Genomic DNA, 12,728 nt, shown 5'->3' with positions numbered 1-12,728 from the left:
AGGGTTGGTATAAGAAACATTAAAGAGGCCAAACACGGAAATATTGTGGTAAAATGCGACACAGAGAAGGACATTGAACGTTTGAAAAACGAGATGGAAGAAAAGCTCAAGGAACAATTTACTGTTGAGCTTCCAAAAAAAATTTCACCCAGGATAAAAATTGTGGGATACACTGGTGGACAAGTACTGGACCAAGTGGAAGCCAAAATTCGGAAGCAAAATAAATGGATAGACGCAAAGGACCATTTAAAAGTAACATACATCAGGCAGAACAACAATCAAGAAAAGGATAGTGTAATTTATGCGGAATGCTCAGGGGGATTGTTGGACAAAATGATACATTATGGGAAAGTATTCATGGATTGGCAGCGTCTGCCAGTATATGAAGATCTGACCGTTTCACGTTGCTACAGGTGCCAGGGTTTTCAGCATAAAAGCACCAAATGCACCACAAACGAAGTGTGTGGAAAATGTGCTGGAAACCATGGCACACGGGAATGTAACCAACAGTTAAAACTATGTATAAATTGTACGGTTGCTAACCAGAAATACAAACTTAAACTCAAAACGGATCACTCAGCTCTCGACCAGGAATGCCCAACTTTGAAATATCAAATAGGAATTTTGAGAAGTAAAATTGACTATTCATAAATAAATGGTACTTAACAACCAAGATGCTATTTTAGAGGAACTAAGTATGGAAAGTGACATTCAAGGGGAAATGGTGGACGAAAAGAGGTTAGAATGTCTTAAAAATAAAAAATGTTTAATAAGTTTAATTCATTTTAATATTAGAAGCCTATATAAGAATATTGACAACCTAATTACTTTTTTAGAAACTTATAAATTGCAAAATATAGATGTCATTGTACTAACTGAAACCTATCAAATCGCAACAGTAAAATGCAGAAATAATTTAAACAAACTTATACATAAACAAAAAAATCAATATTACAAAAATCAAATAGAAATTAACAAAAATAACATGAAAAAACTTTACGAAATAATCAAAGATGCCACTTATGAAAATTGTAATAACAAAGACACTTTTCTAAATATAAAGAATAAAAATAATGCAAATTTCAGTAGTCCACTTGAGGCATCTAATTATTGTAATGAGTACTACATTAATATAGGGGTTGACATGGAAAAAGCAATTCCACCACCACAATATGTTCAACAATTGGAGCCTCCAATAACAAACTCCGTTTACCTAATCCCAATAACAAAAAATGAACTAATAAAATACATCTCAGAACTAAAAACGAATAGCTCCCCTGGACATGATGGTATAAGGGCCGATCTTATAAAAAAGACCCATTTAGAAATTATAAACCCACTTTTACATATACTAAATTTAATTTTAGAAACAGGTGAAATTACAATTGTAAAATTTAAAATTACAATTGTAACTCCCATTCACAAAAAAGGTACCAAAACCTTAATAAATAATTATCGACCTGTCAGCCTCATTAGTAACTTTTCAAAAATTTGTGAAAAATGCATAAAACATAGAATAACAAACTTTTTTAAACTAAACAATGTTTTATCCACAAACCAATTTGGATTTGTTGAGGCATGTAGTACAGAAGATGCGATGCATAGGTTAATAACTGAGGTTGTAAATAATTTAAACTCAAATAAAAGGTGTTTAGCGGTATTTTTGGATCTTGCCAAAGCATTTGATACCGTCCCTCATAGGGATCTTCTCAATGTACTAGAAAGATATGGAATAAGGGGAAGAGCCCTTCAGCTCTTCTCTAGTTATCTGTCGGAGCGGTATCAGATGGTAAGGCTAAATAATGTGTTGAGTGAAAAACGAAAAATAAAAATTGGCATTCCTCAAGGAACGGTCTTAGGCCCGATATTATTTATAACATATTTAAACTCCCTTTTAAAATTACAGATTGATGGGTTAACAGTATCTTATGCTGATGACACGGCAATTGTTGTTTCGGGAGATTCTTGGGAAAGCATAAGGGACAAATCCATGAACATATTGGTAGAAATAAAAAACTGGCTAGAAACTTCTAAACTAACTTTGAATTTAACAAAAACTAATTACATAGCTTTTTCTTTGACTAATGTAAATAGACCTGAGTATACCTCGATTTTATTTAATGATGATTGCATTAAGGAGACCTCATCTACAAAATATCTCGGTATTATAATCGACAAAAATTTAAAGTGGAAAACACATATTGATTATGTCTCCAACAAAATCCGAAAACTTGTTCATAAATTTTACTTGCTAAGAGAATTTTTGAATAAAAAAACACTCACTATCATTTATAAAGCATTTGTAGAGTCAATTTTAAAATACGGAATACTGGTGTGGGGAGGACTTTATAATAACAGCTTATATAAGTTAAATATAATACAGAAGTACATTTTAAAAATAATTCTTAAGAAAAACCGTTTATATCCTTCTAATTTGCTTTTTAATAAAGATATTCTAGATATTAGATCGTTATATATACTTACAACATGTTCCTATATACACACTCAACCTAACTTAAAGATTTTGATAGATCATTCCTATGAAACAAGAGCTAGATATCACGAACACATAAAAATTCCGACAAGTTTAAATAATCTTAATCTGAGGTATATAAACTACTTTGGCCCAAAACTTTATAACTTATTACCAAGAGAGGTAAAAATATGTTCTAGAATGAAAAGATTTAAATTACTAACAAAGAATGTCTTTGAAAATCACCATCAATTTGTAAGGATTTTGAAGTAGTTATTGTGATTTTATGTCTATTTGGGTAGATTTAAGAGATCTATGATGTTAACATTATTAATCTTTTGATTGTATATGCAAATTGTTATAGTAGAATTGTTTTTGTTTTGGTTTTCACGGTGTAGAATAATATTACAAATAAATGTAATAAATTATTAGAAAACTTTACTACGCACATACAGATGTTTTTACATCTAGGTGTTGAGTACTAAGACTTGTATTAGATATAGCTATAGTTTAATTTTTGAAATAATTAAATAATATCATTCTATTGTAATAACTGATATATTGTGAAATAAATATATTTTCTAGAAGAAGTTTCTTCTAGGAAACAAATACAAAATAGCACATACAGATACTCTGGTATCTAGGTGCTTTATATTCTTAGAATTGTAATATTTTATATTGAAGTTGAATATATATATAAGTTATCTGGTATGGTTTAACCGATCTATAATTAAAGTAAAGGATAAATTAAATTAAGAGTTAAATTTAGAGAAAGAAATAACCAATTTATAAACCTAAAGGCTAAAATTAAAAGAGATATTAAAGTGACTTATAATGAATATTCTTTATTTTGTATTTTCAGGATCAACCCCATTACAAAACAAAGAAATTCAAATACAAAATAATATTTTAGCCTCAATTTAACACTCCATAAAAATAATACAGTTAATAAGATTTGTTGCAACAAGTAATATAAACTATTAAAAACAATAACAAATAACAATCCATATTTGCCCAATATTTGAATAAAATTAACCATAAATAAAAATATATCAAATCATTTAATATTAATTAAGATCCAACATTAATCAATAGCAATTCACTGGTGTGAATTGGTATAATGTGGTTGTTATAATGTGGATGGAAGTAACAAAAAAATAGTAATAATAATAATAATAATAATATGACCCGATGACACTAATAGATCTTTGAACACCGAACTTAGATAAAACTAGGTAAAGCAATGCCTAATATTTCAACTTCATTAGAATTAATAAATTTAAGTGTCCGTTCAACAGGGGAGTGGGATGCATAATTAGTGCTATGAAATGGTAGTGAGAATAATCTATTATGCCTGAAATTCCTAGATGGTATATTGAAAGATATTGCACCAAGGAGTTCAGGACAGTTTAACTGACCATTTACCAATTTATACAAGACCACGAAATCAGTCAAAAGTCTCCTTGTCAGGAAGTAAATTCATAAATAATGTAAAAAGACCTAATTTGGTACCTTGTGGTACACTGAGGTAGCCCTATATCTCTTTAAAGTGCTTTTGCCAATCTTTACCATTAGGATCCAATTTTGCAGGTATATAAGACTGCAAAAAACAAAAAATTGAGTATGATATACCTAGTGCAACCAGTTGATCCAGGAGCAACCCATGATCAACTCGGTTGAACACCTTCGCACAATCTGTATAGATTACATCTAACTGAGTTTTGCTTGATGTTGCTTGTGAGGCATATTCAGACAGTATACAAAGGTTGGCGACAGTTGTTTTGTCAGTGACAAAGCCATGTTGAAATTTACAAATACTTGGTTTGAAATGATTTGTAAGTCTTCAGCTAGGACTATTTTTTTTGTGATAGTACCCTAGCCCCACTCCTTAGGTTAAGCTTGGCTGAGAATTGTTTATTAGAAGTATAGTTATTACTTAAGATTACTGTTAGCTACTAATAAGTACCTGAGATGTTATATATATACATTGACCAATAAATAAATAAATGATATAATATATTGTTATTGAAACTTATACAATATGGTTTTGAAGATATAAGTCAACAGTTATTTATCAGGTAGAATACAACAAACTTTCTCAAAGCATGTCTGATATCTTAAACATAAAACATGGAGTTCCCCAGGGATCAATCCTGGGACCCCTCCTTTTTCTAATTTATATCAATGACAGAATCATCTATTGACAATTATCTTGTGCTTTTTGCTGATAACATAATAGCCCTTTTAGAATCTCAATAATTTGGGTTTCAGTATTTAAGTTTAGCATAATTGGTGAGAAGGTATGTAAGGATGATTGTTTTGTAAAAACATGTGACTATTCTTCAAATCAAATTGTTTATTTCCATCAAGATAACAATGTATAGGAATTGTCAATAAAAAACTACAATGCTAATGAAATAGTATAAAATTACAAGATATGAAAGCAAACAAATTTGACTATATTTAGTCAATAAATCTACAGTTAAAGAACTCTGTCAACGAGTAAAAAGGACAGTCAGCTAACATGGTCCCAAGAGCTTTCTTAAAAGTTGGAAAAATCTTGGCTCTCTTTATTCTACATGGGAGATGATGAAAAATTTTTATAGATGTAATTTCAATCATTCTGTACCTGCGACAACCTGGGTAAAAGGGATCTATAATTGAGGCTATGAGTGCAAAAATGGACTAACCCCAATATTATTAAGTGCTAAAAAATAGGTTTAAAAAAATACGAAAATGAGAGTGCGCAAAACCCTTTTAAAAAGACATTTTTGTAGATTGGATTAATTGAATGTTCTTGAGTGTTACTTATATTTGCGGAATTTATTTTAAATTTTTGGATATGGCTAATATTCGATTTTTTTATGTGGGTTAGTCCACTCTGCATTTAAAATTGATTGGGTTTTTTAATGGGTTACTATAACTTAAGCTATTATAAGTATTACATCAAAACCTGTATTACTTGTATTGCCACGAGAATAAATAAAAAAATATAGAAACTTTATTTTTTTATTAAGTAGGTAGTTATTAAATACGTAAAGTTTGTTCTTCCTCAATTGGGCCAACTACTTCACCTCCAGTTGCTTGAGCGGATGACCTCAGATTTTTATAAAAATCATGGTATATACAAGGGATGAATTCCATTAACTCAAGGAGATCTTTATTTTAGCTTCATTAATGGCATTACCATTTGGGTATAAAAGGGGCAGATCCTTAATTTTACTGTGTTAAAATAAACCTCTTCATTATTCGAGTATCCATTTCTATTATGGTAAAAAGATTTTTTTAGCATGTCTTATGACTGTATGCCAGTCTTGAGGTATAAAGATATGTGGATGGAATTTCTTTTCTTTTTCTATGATTCCGAAATCTTGGTCGCATGGTAAATAGGAATGACCACTTACAAGGAATTTATGATCTATTTCTTCCATAGTAAATAATGGAGATGCAGTAATATAGTTACATATCAATGACATTTTTATATTACGATTCTGACCACCACATTGGTCAGAATACATTATAAGTCTTTTCGATGTAATAAAGTTTTAATGTAATATAAAATACAAAATCCCACCGCTTGCGGCCCCTTCGAAGCAATACTTTCATCCCATACAAACATGAACGAATTATTGCTTCCCATAGCATGTATATTAAAGCAGTAAGTCCATAACTGCCTTTTATAGTAACAATTGCCTGTGGTAAGTACATGTGTAGGAAGAGTCTTCATTAGATCAAAACAGATGACCGCTGCGTTTCCACTTTTTGCCAGTTCAGTGTGTTTTCTTAGGGTGTCTCTAGCACATAGACTTCTTACTTTTAGCAGCACAGTGGACTAACTGAGGATAGTCCACTTTGCTTCTTTAAACTTTTATTAATAATAAAGTTCAATAACTAGTTTAGTGCTGCCATCTCGTAATGAAAGGGAATAGGTCGTTTGGTTCACTGTGCAATAAATAGATTTTAACTTGACGGATAATATTCTATAATACGGTTGATTTTGAATTTTTGTGGGTTAGTCCGATATTGCACTCATAGCCTCAATTTATCTGCATTTTGAGTTTTATAAAAATTAAGATCTCAAGATCTCATGTAGTTAGAAAGATTTTATATACTTGACATGCACACTCCAAGATATAGATTTTAATTATAGTTAGGATTTTTTTTTAAAACTACCAGTGCAAGTTTTTCTGAAGGAAAGTGTAAACATCGTAGGTACAATGCTTTTCTTATTAGTTTTAATATTAGATTTTGACATTTTCTTCAGTTAAGGAACTATATTTTTGTATATGTACTTTGTACTGAGGAAATATAATTATTATTATTATGAGCTTGAAAATAAATTAAAATATCCTGATCAATAACATTATCTCTCTTACCTAACAGGTTCATAACAGTAAAAAGTTATTTAAATTCAAAAATTAGGGCCACTAAAAAGAGTCAAAACATAACCTCCAAGCAGACCAAAACAAACCAAAGTATTGTTATTTTAATGAACTGGATTAAAATGAATTAAATATTAGTGATTATTTAAAGTTTACAATAAATTATTATTAGGCCAAGTGAAAAAAGTCAAAACATAACCTCCAAACAGACCAAAACAAGTCAAAGTGTTGTCATTATTATGAGCTGGAATAAAACGAATTAAATAATAATAAAAGTGACCAAGCAGGGAGGGGGAGCCGGTAAAGTTACGGCACCTCCGCCACTGCCTTAACTCAGAGCGAAATTAAAGTGATAAGAGAAAATCCCAGCGCGGCACGCCACTGCCCCCCGGAACACCCGACCCCGTTATACCGTCAGGTCGGGCTTCGCCCGTGGGGAGAGGGGGGCGGCCGGGGGCCCCATTTCCACACGGTGGGCCCCAATAATTCGCGCTTCGCCCCGTCGTTATTTACCTCAAATGCGATTTGAATTATTCGAATTCCCGCCAAGGCACATGGGATCTCATTGAAAAGAAACACAAAACATCTGCACCGTCGTCCAATCGCGGCGAGAACACCCGAACCGACCAACAACACTCGAGAGCCCGCGTTATTTAAATCGTGCACCCGCGAAACTCGATGAAAATGCCCCTTTTCCGTCGTATTTCCCGGCTAATTCGGGCGGATTTTCCTTGTAAACGTTAAAACTAAAAGGGAAAACGATCACAGTTATGCTCGCTAACCCTTGGCAACGCACTAAACTGCCAATATGGCGTCTAACGGTACGTCACGTGATCAAATAGTGACGTCGCTTGTCGTTTCGCTCTCTCGCGCGGCCACGCGCGCTCTCTCCGTCTCTCTCTGCCTCGGTTTCGGTCCTCGCCGATGCAACTTTGCTGGCCGACGACGACGACGGTGTTCGTCGGCGGTTTTGGCCCCACGTCGGCCCAATGGATATCACAGAATTTTTACAACAAAAATTTCGTAATGTACCGGCTCTTAACGAAAAGCACAGTATCGATTTTGAATGCTTTACCACGATAATAAAAAAAAAATGCCCCTTTACGTCTGGAAGACTTTGTTTTTGGAGATTTAGGCGGACGATAGAAGTATTTTTATTTATTTTTTTTTGGTAATAATTAGAGGGTTTTCAAATAGAACTACCCCCTTCACCCCGCCTTTTGAAGTTATCTAAAGGTGTATAGAATTTTAATAAAAAAATTGTCATTTAAAGAAAATGAAAATGGGAGGGGATCGGATCTGTTTTTTCAAAAAAAAAATCATGAATAAATAAAATTTGAATTTTAGCGTTAAAAATCCTATGAGAAAACCAATTATAGGTACGTATTTAGATCTGTCAGGGACGTACTTGTCATTTTTGTGATTTATCAAAAACAAAACATTTTTTTTTAAAGAAAATGTACCAATATTTATAATATACTTTATTTACGTACCATTCACACTTAAATGCCAATAATTTAAAATTATTATAAAAATTAAATTGCATTAATAAAAATATGCATTTTTTTTATTTTTCTCACCCTAAATGACCAAAAACTTTTCATTTTTAAATGGGGTCCTCCCTGTATGTTGCACATTCAATATAAAATGACGTCTACAATGACAACTCTTATGTCAAAGTTTGACACATCTTTCAAAAAATATGTCAGTTTTTTAAATTCAATCCAGCCTTCGTTAAAGTCAACTGAAACGACAGAAATTTTGTTATTTTTAAATTAATCAACCTGTACATTTTATGATCCAGGGGTGTAAATTGACATTTCGGGTACAATGACAGATCATATGTAAGCTTTTATCTTTGAATGGGTTTCCCCCTGTATGTTGCGCATTCGATATAAATTGACGTGTACAATGACAGCTCTTATGTCAAATTTTGACACATCTTTCAAAAAATATGTCAGTTTTTTTAAATTCAATCTAGCGTGCCATGCCTTCGTTAAAATAAATTGAAACGACAAAATTTTTTTATTTTTAAATTAATCATCCTGTACATTTTATGTTCAAGGGGTGTAAATTGACATTTCGGGTAGAATGACAGATCATATGTCAGCTTTTATCTTTGAATGGGTTCCCCCCTGTATGTTGCGCATTCGATATAAATTGACGTGTGCAATGACAGCTCTTATGTCAAATTTTGACACATTTTTCAAAAAATATGTCAGTTTTTTTAAATTCAATCCAGCGTGCCATGTCTTCGTTAAAATCACTTGAAACGATAAAAAATTTGTTATTTTTAAATTAATCTTCCTGTACATTTTATGTTCAAGGGGTGTAAATTGACATTTCTGGTACAATGACAGATCATATGTCAACTTTTTGACACATGAGAAGAGAAAGTTGAATTTGAGCGTTAAAAATCCTATGAGAAAATTAATTATAGGCATGTACCTACGTCTTTAGATCTTTCAGGGACATACTTGTAATTTTTGTGATTTATCAAAAACAAAACCTATATAAACCTAAATAGAAAATGTACCAATATTCCCATTTATTTTACGCTTACGTACCATTCACACCTAAATGCCAATAACTTCAAATTATTTTATATTTAAATAATATAGAAATTATAAAATTAAATTTGATTAATAAAAATGTGTATTTTTCTCACCAGAAATGACCCAAAACTTTTCATCTTTAAATGGGTTCCCCCCTGTATGTTGCGCATTCGATATAAATTGACGTGTACGATGATAGCTCTTATGTCAAATTTTGACACATCTTTCAGTTTTTAAATTTAATCTAGCGTGCCATGCCTTCGTTAAAATCAATTATTGAAAGGACAAACATTTTTTATTTTTAATTTAATCTTCCTGTACATTTTATGTTCAAGGGGTGTAAATTGACATTTCGGGTACAATGACAGATCATATGTCAATTTTTTGACACATGAGAAGAGAAACTTGAATGTGAGCGTTAAAAATCCTATGAGAAAATTAATTATAGGTATGTACGTCTTTAGATCTTTCAGGGACGTACTTGTAATTTTTGTGATTTATCAAAAACAAAACATTTTTTTTAATAGAAAATGTACCAATATTTATAATATATTTTATTACGTACCATTCACACCGATATGCCAATAACTTAAAATTATTATAAAAATTATAAAATTAAATTGCATTAATAAAAATATGTATTTTTTATATTTTCTCACCAGAAATGACCCAAAACTTCATTCAATAGGTTCTCCCCTGTATGTTGCGCATTCGATATAAATTGACGTGTACAATGACAGTTCTTATGTCAAATTTTGACACATCTTTCAGTTTTTAAATTCAATCTAGCGTGCCATGCCTTCGTTAAAATCATTTGAAACCACAAACTTTTTTTATTTTTAAATTAATCAACCTGTACATTTTATGATCCAGGGTTGTAAATTGACATTTCGGGTACAATGACAGATCATATGTCAACTTTTATCTTTGAATGGAACCTTTGAAGTTGCATTAAGACATTTTTATTTTATTTATTTTTTTTTGTTAGAATTTATATTTTGTTTTTATTTGCTTATACTCAAAAAATTAAAAAAACATGCATATTAACTTGTACATATGAATGTGTTATATCTAGTCATTATTAATTAATTTATTCATAATAAGAAGCCAGATTTATTTAAAGAAATAGGTACAGTGTCTGTTGTTATAAGAGTTTATATTTTGTTTTCCATAATATGTGGATATATATTATTTTGTTACAATTGTATAGATGGTTAAAAAAAATATATATATGTTTAATTTTTTATTTAGGTATGTTTGTTATATTATACATGTTTCTTATAATGTTTTAAACACTTAAGGAGACAAAAAAAAAGCAGGTACTTTTTTCTGAAAATCCAAAAATTATTATAGGATATTCAGTTAAAACATACTTTATATAACAATTCAATTTTTTACATAAAAGGTCTTATTAATACAGTACTTACAGTTTACTGTATTCAATTTATAATTTATTATAACTATTTTTATGCATTTTATAACCCTTTGTTAAATTTATTTTAATTCATCTTAAAATAAAATATTTAAAAGACAATTTAGCTTTTTTTTTTTTAATTTGAAATTTGCTCCCATATCGTGCCAATTTATAATTCTTGGTAAGTATCTATATCTAAAAATCTTAAATGTCCTAAATAAACAATATCTTGAGAATTAAATTTCAATCAAATAGTATTTTAGTTGATGTGTTAATTCTTGAATAAAGTGATGAGGGATGTCTGATGAACAATATTTATTTTTTTCCAACTTAAATTTAAAAAAAACACTTTTTAATTAAAATTGTGTATTAAATTTTATAATTTTTTTTTTAAAAATGGGTATAATTTTAATAAAATGTGTGTATTTTATTAAAATTGTTTTTAATAAAATATCCACATTGAAACAAACTGATAAGCGTATTGTTAATTTTAAAATAAAATTCTATTTAAATATATCTCTCATCACTCATCAGTTAACGCATCAACTTTTGTAATTCTGCAAATTCCTTTAAATGTAAATATCGCCCAATAAATCATGCTTAAATTGCCCGCCATATGCCACCCAAGATGGTCGCCCCCGTCTATGTCAACAACGTCAATATAGCTGTCAACAGAATTTCTGTCTGTTTATTAGGCAACACGCATTTCTCTATATTTGTGTTCTGTGGGATTTAGCCTCTTGTGTAAGGTGAGGTTAGGTGTGGTGTTGCCAGTTCTGTCGTCTACTGCGTTTTGTCACTCTGAAGCTTCAGCGTTGTCCCCAGTGTGGCTGACTCATGAGTGCCTTCTCTAAAGTGGCGAATTCACTCTATATTATTTAGTCACGTGAAATGTTAGTTATTATGCGTAAAATAAATTTACAAAAACTGTTTTTAGCTTATCTTGTAACTAAATCTGTTATTTCCGTGCAACAAACATACCGAAGACACCCATAATGTATTATTATTTTGGTAATTTTTAGATTTTGGTCCGAATTAAAAATAATATGATTCCGCAGTTTAGCGGCTATTGTCAAATTTGGCGTTATACGATATAAACGATCTACCCTTAATACCTTTCTTAACAAAAAAAAAAAAAAAAAAAAAAAAAAAAACACGTCAAATTAGATATACAGGGGGACGTTTAATTATGCATTTACTGAAGTTCTGTCAATCACCTCCTCACCTCCAGCTAACCTCACTTTAATATGTCAAATGGGAACCCCCATCGTGTGATACATCATAGTAAGCAGCGTAAAATTCTCTATTCAACGGTACCAAAAAAAAAATGAAATCGGTAAATGTGTAAGCAAATAGTTAGCGAAAATGTCTAGAAATAATGAATATTTTATTTACGCTACAGCCAAACACCCGGCGACGCGTGGAAGGAGGAAAATAAAAAAAAATGAAAAAAAAAAAAAACTCCGAACGTCTGATCTAAACTAAACAACCCGACTCCCCTCTCATGGGCGTCGCATTGGATTCGCCCGAACCTCATTTTATTATATTATGTTATGTTCAAACCTCTCACTCTCTCTCCGTCTCACTCGCTCCGCTGCCGTTTCTAATAATTTTTAGCGCACGTCCGCTCCCATCCGCTATAATGTGGACACCTAAAATAAATACGTTGTGTTCCCGAACCCTCTTTTACCACCCTGCCTACCCCTCCGCCCCCCCATCACCACTCCAATTTTTTTTTTATAATTTTTATTTCAATTTAATCTTGACATTTGTTTATTAATAGAACGGGTGACGTCAGAGCAATTTTGCCATTTCATTATAATTTTATACGAGGGAGGCTCTAAAGTAAACGGATTTTGGGTACCGGGTTCGGTTTCAATAAAATGCTAAATTAATTAATGTTA

The 12,728-nt window shown here is 31.1% G+C and overlaps 1 protein-coding gene across 3 annotated transcripts in view; it reads right to left on the bottom strand.

The window, feature by feature from the left end:
* The window catches only part of LOC126747325 (MOG interacting and ectopic P-granules protein 1), a 153,822-nt gene extending 146,148 nt beyond the window's left edge, over positions 1–7,674 (bottom strand). The window contains exon 1 of one of the 3 annotated variants that reach the window (XM_050455872.1): positions 7,369–7,674. The gene's annotated coding sequence lies outside the window, so the exon portion shown is untranslated. The remainder of the gene's footprint in view (positions 1–7,368) is intronic. The other 2 variants (XM_050455871.1, XM_050455873.1) reach the window with 2 other exon arrangements.
* Between the last annotated feature and the right edge of the window lie 5,054 nt (positions 7,675–12,728).

The sequence above is a fragment of the Anthonomus grandis genome, chromosome 19 (assembly GCF_022605725.1).
Source record: "Anthonomus grandis grandis chromosome 19, icAntGran1.3, whole genome shotgun sequence".
In the NCBI taxonomy this organism is placed as follows: Eukaryota; Metazoa; Arthropoda; class Insecta; order Coleoptera; family Curculionidae; genus Anthonomus; species Anthonomus grandis.
This window is presented reverse-complemented; position numbering and strand designations above follow the sequence as displayed.